Below are 9286 nucleotides of genomic sequence, written 5' to 3'. Positions count from 1 at the left end.
GCCAAACTGACCATAGACCACTTTTATAACAACAGCGAGTATATTCATGAAAAATTGTGAAGAAAGAGCCGTCGCACGACATGTTTCGGAGCAAAATCGAAATTGTCGCCTTTACAGATTCCCTGGGGGCATTCCGGGCGTCACAAGAGTGGCCAAACTGACCATAGACCACTTTTGTAACAACAGCGAGTATATTCATGAAAAATTATGAAGAAAGAGCCGTCGCACGACATGTTTCGGAGCAACATCGAAATTGTCCCCTTTACAGGTTCCCTTGGGGCATTCCGGGCGTCACAAGAGTGGCCAAACTGACCATAGACCACTTTTATAACAACAGCGAGTATATTCATGAAAAATTGTGAAGAAAGAGCCGTCGCACGACATGTTTCGGAGCAAAATCGAAATTGTCCCCTTTACAGGTTCCTTGGGGGCATTCCGGGCGTCACGAGAGCGGTCAAACTGACCAATGGCCAATTTTTGTAACAACAGCGAGTATATTCATGAAAAATTATGAAGAAAGAGCCGTCGCACGACATGTTTCGGAGCAAAATCGAAATTGTCCCCTTTACAGGTTCCCTGGGGGCGTTCCGGGCGTCACAAGAGTGACCAAACTGACCATAGACCACTTTTATAACAACAGCGAGTATATTCATGAAAAATTGTGAAGAAAGAGCCGTCGCACGACATGTTTCGGAGCAAAATCGAAATTGTCCCCTTTACAGGTTCCTTGGGAGCATTCCGGGAGTCACGAGAGCGGTCAAACTGACCAATGGCCAATTTTTGTAACAACAGCGAGTATATTCATGAAAAATTATGAAGAAAGAGCCGTCGCACGACATGTTTCGGAGCAAAATCGAAATTGTCCCCTTTACAGGTTCCCTGGGGGCGTTCCGGGCGTCACAAGAGTGGCCAAACTGACCATAGACCACTTTTATAACAACAGTGAGTATATTCATGGAAAATTGTGAAGAAAGAGTCGTCGCACGACATGTTTCGGAGCAAAATCGAAAATGTCCCCTATACAGGTTCCCTGGGGATATTTGGAAGCTTCCTAGTGATGTCCGTCGCTATGAGACTCGTTATTAGTGTGGCAATATTGTTTTATATTGTTTGATATGGGTTCCATGGAGAAAATTGAGTAACTGGCGAAATACCCCAAACACCAGTTTGCTGGTACCCCAAGGGAATCTGGAATAATTCGGGAACCATCCAGAAATTCCGGAAAACTCAATGTGCAGCCAAAACTAGAATAAAAATTGGACCTTGTGTCAAAATTTCATCAAGATTGGACAAAAAATAAAAAAGTTATGATTTTTTCAAAATCAAAAATCGCTTTCTCAAAGAGCTTGGCCTTTTGGGTGTTAAACATAAGCAATCAAATATACAAATATACTGACGAACTTTGCTTCATTTAAGCGTGCGCCAATGAATCGGTAGCTTGTGAGGGGCTAAGAGAGGTTGCGCGGCGGGGTATGGCAATGCTAGCGCATTGCCGCCACCGCAGTGTGACTTGGTGTTGGTAGCGCCATCGGGTTGAGTAGCAACGACGAAGATTGCACCGTCAGTTTGTTGTCGAATTTAAAAACGAACAGGTGCGACTGTTCTGCTCTTCAACGGCGGATTCATTCAGCCGTTTTCGGCTGGAATACGACAAATAACTTACTCGAGAGGCAAACGGGCGAGAGAACATCCAGCGAAGACGAACAGACAACATCCGATGGCGAAAGAAGACAACAATGCATCGAGAAATACATACCAGAGTTAATTGGTATCACCAGAACGACAGGTCATACGGAAGGTTGAAGATAAAGAGTGTGGGGTATCAAGACGGATTCAACGGGACGAAATCTTTGGAGGAACATCAGGAGTAGAAATTTTCGGAGGAACATCAGGAAAAGGTGAATTAACAAGGCGATATTAAAAGAAGATTTAACCAGGCGGAATAACACAATAACTCCGAGATAAGCAGAAACAGGAAAACCATGAAGACTAAACTCCCACGATAGAAGACAAGTTATGAAGAGGATCAACCCAAGGCGAAATATCAAACGAGCAACATTTTATCATTTTCATTCATTTATTTAGTTAACATCTAAACAGATAACACTGAATCAACAATTTGACGCCACAATGCACGGTTCGAGGCCGCATCTCTCCATCCTCGGATACGCCCCACGCTCGCCAAGTCGTTCTGCACCTGGTCTGCCCATCTCGCTCGCTGCGCTCCACGCCGTCTCGTACCTGCCGGATCGGAAGCGAACACCATCTTCGCAGGGTTGCTGTCCAGCATTCTTGCAACATGTCCTGCCCATCGTACCCTTCCGGCTTTAGCTACCTTCTGGATACTGGGTTCGCCGTAGAGCTGGGCGAGCTCATGGTTCATTCTTCGCCGCCACACACCGTCTTCTTGCACACCGCCAAAGATGGTCCTAAGCACCCGTCTCTCGAATACTCCGAGTGCTTGCAAGTCCTCCTCGAGCATTGTCCATGTTTCATGTCCGTAGAGAACTACCGGTCTTATTAACGTCTTGTACATGACACATTTGGTGCGGTGGCGAATCTTTTTTGACCGCAGTTTCTTCTGGAGCCCGTAGTAGGCCCGACTTCCACAGATGATGCGCCTTCGTATTTCACGACTAACGTTGTTGTCAGCCGTTAGCAAGGATCCGAGGTAGACGAATTCCTCGACCACCTCGAAGGTATCCCCGTCTATCGTAACACTGCTTCCCAGGCGGGCCCTGTCGCGCTCGGTTCCGCCCACAAGCATGTACTTTGTCTTTGACGCATTCACCACCAGTCCAACTTTTGTTGCTTCACGTTTCAGGCGGGTGTACAGTTCTGCCACCTTTGCAAATGTTCGGCCGACAATGTCCATGTCATCCGCGAAGCAAATAAATTGACTGGATCTGTTGAAAATCGTACCCCGGCTGTTACACCCGGCTCTCCGCATGACACCTTCTAGCGCAATGTTGAACAACAGGCACGAAAGTCCATCACCTTGTCTTAGTCCCCGGCGCGATTCGAACGAACTGGAGTGTTCGCCCGAAATCTTCACACAGTTTTGCACACCATCCACCGTTGCTTTGATCAGTCTGGTAAGCTTCCCAGGAAGCTGTTCTCGTCCATAATTTTCCATAGCTCTACGCGGTCTATACTGTCGTATGCCGCCTTGAAATCAACGAACAGATGGTGCGTTGGGACCTGGTATTCACGGCATTTTTGAAGGATTTGCCGTACAGTAAAGATCTGGTCCGTTGTCGAGCGGCCGTCAACGAAGCCGGCTTGATAACTTCCCACGAACTCGTTCACTAATGGTGACAGACGGCGGAAGATGATCTGGGATATCACTTTGTAGGCGGCATTAAGGATGGTGATCGCTCGAAAGTTCTCACACTCCAGTTTGTCGCCTTTCTTGTAGATGGGGCATATAACCCTTCCTTCCACTCCTCCGGTAGCTGTTCGGTTTCAGATCCTGACTATCAATTTGTGCAGGCAAGTGTCTAGCTTCTCCGGGGCCATCTTGATGAGCTCAGCTCCGATACCATCCTTACCAGCTGCTTTATTGGTCTTTAGCTGTTGAATGGCATCCTTAACTTCCCTCAAGGTGGGGCTAGTTGGCTTCCATCGTCCGCTGAACTGACGTAGTCATCTTTTCCGCTGCCTTGACTTTCACTGCCTGTACTCTCAGCGCCATTCAGATGTTCCTCGTAGTGCTGCTTCCACCTTTCGATCACCACACGTTCGTCCGTCAAGATGCTCCCATCCTTATCCCGGCACATTTCGGCTCTCGGCACGAAGCCTTTCCGGGATGCGTTGAGCTTCTGATAGAACTTGCGTGTATCTTGAGAACGGCACAGCTGTTCCATCTCCTCGCACTCCGCTTCTTCCAGGCTGCGTTTCTTCTCCTGAAAAAGGCGGGTCTGCTGTCTCCGCTTCCTTCTATAACGTTCCACGTTCTGCCGGGTACCTTGCTGCAGCGCGACCGCCCGCGTTGCGTCCTTCTCCTCCAGAATCTGTCTGCACTCTTCGTCGAACCAATCGTTCCGTCGAGTTCGACCCATATACCCGACGTTGTTCTCCGCTGCGTCGTTAATGGCTGCTTTAACTGTACTCCAGCAGTCCTCAAGAGGGGCCCCATCGAGCTCACCCTCTTCCGGCAACGCTGCCTCGAGATGCTGCGCGTATGCAGTGGCGACATCAGGTTGCTTCAGTCGCTCTAGGTCGTACCGCGGCGGTCGTCGGTACCGAACATTGTTGATGACGGATAGTTTTGGGCGCAGTTTAACCATCACCAGATAGTGGTCAGAGTCGATGTTAGCGCCACGATATGTCCTGACGTCGATAATGTCGGAGAAGTGCCGTCCATCAATCAGAACGTGGTCGATTTGTGATTCTGTCTGCAGTGGTGATCTCCAGGTGTACCGATACGGGAGGCTGTGTTGATAGTAGGTGCTACGAATGGCCATATTCTTGGAGGCGGCGAAATCAATTAGTCGTAGGCCGTTTTCGTTCGTCAGCCGGTGAGCGCTGAACTTTCCAATAGTCGGTCTAAACTCCTCCTCTTGGCCAACCTGAGCGTTCAAATCTCCTATGATGATTTTGACGTCGTGTCTTGGGCAGCTGTCGTACTCACGTTCCAGCTGCGCGTAGAATGCGTCCTTATCATCATCAGTGCTTCCGGAGTGTGGGCTATGGACGTTGATTATGCTGAAGTTGAAGAACCGGCCTTTGATCCTCAACCTGCACATTCTTTCATTGATCGGCCACCACCCGATCACGCGCCTTTGCATATCGCCCATCACTATGAAAGCTGTTCCCAGCTCGTGTGTGTTGCCGCAGCTCTGGTAGATGGTATGATTACCTCTAAACGTTCGCACCATTGTTCCCTTCCAATAAACCTCCTGCAGCGCTACGATGCCGAATCCACGGTCCTTGAGCACATCGGCGAGTATGCGTGTGCTCCCGATGAAGTTGAGAGATTTGCAGTTCCACGAACCGAGTTTCCAATCGCTAGTCCCTTTTCGTCGCAGTGGTCTTCGCCGATGGTTCCGGTCCGTACTCTCTTGTTGATTGTTCGTTGCTTATGATTTTTTAAAGGCTGGCTTGCAGGGCCTGACACCAAACCCCCTAACATTTTATCAATAACAACTAATTTGCATCACACAACAAAAGATGCGAATGTCTCACAACAAAACTGAGCAGCGTATACACGGCAATTCACCACAACTTACGTATCAACGGCGAATCAACTGAAAACTATTGGAGATACACTATAATAGCTACACATTTTTGCTATAAGGCAAGCAGTAAATTCATGAACTACAACCAGAGGAAAGCAACATTCGGAGATGGCACGTCAAATTATCACTAGTGAACGGTACGATCAAATTTTACGCACCCAGCAAACGATAGACATCATATATCACAAACTTCACCACGGAGACCCAATATTACGTTACAAGTTCAAACAACCAAGCAACAGACCAGGAGTATACCCTGCACTCGGAATCTGAAACCGACCAAGTGATCTACACGAAATATTATGAAGAAGCGAGCATCAGCAAGCAGACCCTAGGCGAGTTAAGAAGGCATCATCAGGTAAGACACTCTCGAGGAAGTATATGTGTAGAGGGATTAGGCGAAAATATTACAAAAAAGTTATAGCAAAATTAATTTGAGGTATCAGAAAATTTGCCCGAAAATAGTATCAAGGAATTTCAAAGATATACACTGCTTGAAAATTTGTATTTTTTAATGATCAGAAGACAACTTTTGAATATTTCATGAATGTGTTTGAACTATAGCTTCAGGAGAACCGTAAAGTTTTGTAACGAAACCATCAACTATCCACTTGAAATGATAATTTACAATTCTAATTTCAAGCTCAGTGGGTTGGAGGAGATGTAGCGACCCTAAACGCCATGCAATAATCATCATTTTTCTTTTATATTTAAAGTATGTCATATAAACGAACGAATGGAAAGATTGGACAGGTTGGAACCTGTCCATTTATGTTTATCAAATAGCAACCGCTGTTGAAAAAACAACGGATATTTAAGTATAAGCAAAACTTGGCGAATAAGCTGGCCTAGAAATAGTAGCTGACTCAATTATTAAATAATTGTTTATTTAGAGAGTACGAATGCTCTCGGAGCAGAATGTCACATGAGAGTAAATGTAGGTAGCATGCAACATTCTTCAACATTATTGAAAATGAGAGAAAAATTGTAAACAATAGCCAGTAGTTATAAATAACGTTTTTGTAAATAAAGAGGAGAGTCGGATTTTGGACTTGGAGTTAGCAAGTCACATCAGAATTGTTCAAGTGTTTTATTCTTCAAATTGTGATGACTGTTTTCCAGAAAACTAACCGCTCGAGCTCGTGCAATGGGTTCGTAAATACAGATCTGTATAAAAAAAGTGTATTCCAAATACCCGAGCAAATACCAACAACTAAATAAACCCGTAGATATTAAGAGCGATCCGCTTAATATAAACTGTTAAAATGTAATTTGTGCCTTCACGTAATGTTTAAGCATAGCCTGATTTGAATATTTGAACATGTAATCGTAGCACCTGCTACGAGGAACTGTTCGAAATTAACAAAAACAATAGACGCATATGAACCAAGGACTACAAATTTAAAAAAAATGTAAGCTTGTAGGTTCTAAAGCATACATACATTGAAATGTTGGAATCTTTCGGTTTAAAAAGCCATATTTTTTTTACTTAATTACTTAGTAATTTATTTATTTTAAAATAAATGATTGATTTACTTCATAAGAAAGGACTCTAAGAGTCATCAAGAATAGAAACGTTTCGTACGCAAATGTGTCTATTCTGTATGGCCCTTCAAGTCAATTCAATTCGTTGATTTTCCTCTGAAGCAAATTCAAAAGGCAGGGGTTTGCTTCAGATTCCCGCCTCATAGCGACGAAAACTTATTCTGTGATTAAATAAAAAGCATTTCTTCCAGTCTAATAGTAGTAATATAAATTTAGGTCCTTCAGTGTGAAGGTATTGTACATACCTGCCAGGTAACGCAGTGCCCTGCAATCTGCGGAATACTTGGTAGGCCTTGTCTTGCGTTTTATTGCACCAATGCATTTATTCAAAGCTGCACGGTTGCGTAGAGGAAATTTGTGCAGCTTAATACCATTTTCTGCTCGAGCTGTGTACCTCACAACAAAACAAATAGCTCTACTCCGAGGTACATTGCATGGCAGTGGCACACAATATCCTTGCTCTGCACGCAAAAAAAAGCGTTCATGAATTCGTGAACTAACGAGTTCACGGTGTATTTTTTCGTGAACAACAGTCACGGATTCGGGAATAAAGTTGCGTTTTCTGGAACGTTCTGGAAAACGTGACTGGTGTTCCCGAATCCATGAATTAAATCACGGTGTATTTTTGCTGGTTCACGAATTCGGGAACGCTTTTTTTTGCGTGTGGTACCGGTTGGTCGTCGACATCACTATCTGTTGAATCCTTCGTGTACACTATCAGTTTTCTCTTAGTTAAAAGCGAAACACCTCGAGTCAGAATTGCACTCGGCTTCAAGTACCGCCTAATTGCTGAAGAAATATTTTTTGCTAAGATGGGTTGTATCATCGATCGAAAGTCCGAGCACTGAGTTCCAGCGTTTACGCCTTGCACGAAGTGCAGCTGTAAATTTGTTGCGTTTTTCGGGTTCTGCACCCAACAACACAGCATTCAAATTTAGCTGATACTTTCTCTTTTCGTTTTGGCAAAATCGATGGAAATGAGGTAATCTACAACTTTATCTGTTTGATCACTTGTTATTCACCATTTTTTGATACTGCGAATTTTTCGTCATGTTTATTTTTAATTACCAGAGAGAAAATCACAAGGCGTAAAATGGGCATCACAAATCCGGTGCCCAGGATGCCCACTTAGACGGATAAATCAGCTCCAATGTTTGAAAACACTACTGCCTTTATGTGGAAAAGGGAATAGCTGGCATACAGGCCTTGACGACACAAAACTCCTCTCGTTCATAATGCATTTCAAGCTGATGTCACGATACCTGAACAATGCTCGTCGAAGACTATAATCGCACACTTGAAGTTCCTGGAAGATAAGTTTTGCGTACGGGCACGCATGGTAGACGGATGGTAGACGGTACATGGAGGAGGTGAATGAACCACGAGTTGCTGCAGCTGAACCACCCATCGTTCACACCGCGAAAAGCGGGCGACAGCGATGGACCGGACACGTAGCCAGAATGCCGGACAATATCCCGGTAAAAACGGCTCAGGTAGCTCCGAACCCGATGAAAGGGTTCAGGTAGCTGCCATCGAGATGTTTTCTCATCTTCAGCAACTTTTCTACGTGAGCAGTTTGTTATGTTCGTGAAGCATATCGTGTGCATTGCGCTTCAGATCTTGTAAGGGACTCACAGACCTTTTTCTGCTGGATCGAGTTACTTCTTCTACGTTTGTCTTGCGACTGTTATCCTTTCGGGACTAGCATGGTCCTTGATCACCCACGCAGTCCCACCGCTCTTGCGAACGACAAACGCGTTTTTTCGAAGGTGTTATACTTTTTTGAACTTTTTTGTATTAAAAAAAATTTCCTTTAAAAATTGTGTCTCTGAGGGGGGTTTTATGTCCAAAACCATCCCGTGGCTACGCACTGTGTTCATGGCTTCTGACCGGGAAAGATAACATGAGGTTTGGTCTGAAACCGTTTTGTGAAAGTTTGTTTGCTGTTTTCCTTGTGACTACGGAACTTGTATTTGTTGTGACCTTTTTGGGATGTTGTGACATCCTTGAATGATCTTCTTGCTGTTATTGATGGTTTTGACGGTGTCGTTGATTAGTTATTCTTTCTAACTTCCTACTGTTTTCCTCAAGACCGGCTTCATTGTTCAAAAATTCTGACCGCTTTCGCGGATTGTCGAAGTGTATTGTTTAAATTTGTGATTCCAATTTTTAAAATTTTGCATCTCTATATCGAATCTGCCTGCTTGAGCTGGTGCGATCTTCGTTTTGATTGTTTGCTCGATTTTTGGCGAATGATGAGGCGTGATGCATATCTACAAATGCGCAAACGAGCCTGCTCTCGCAGGAAGGCTTAATGATTGACATTAATTTGACCAACACTGCTGACAGATTCAATAGGTCCGACTAGACCTTCGATATGAATAATGAATGGTTCGACTGGTAAATTGCTTCCATCTTTCCCTGCTAGTGGCAAACAGGTGACAAACCCGAATTCGCTCCTTGGCTCGAAATATGAAGGAAATTTGTCCCCCCGGGATCAC

The sequence above is a fragment of the Armigeres subalbatus genome, chromosome 1 (assembly GCF_024139115.2).
Source record: "Armigeres subalbatus isolate Guangzhou_Male chromosome 1, GZ_Asu_2, whole genome shotgun sequence".
Classification (NCBI taxonomy): Eukaryota; Metazoa; Arthropoda; class Insecta; order Diptera; family Culicidae; genus Armigeres; species Armigeres subalbatus.
This window is presented reverse-complemented; position numbering follows the sequence as displayed.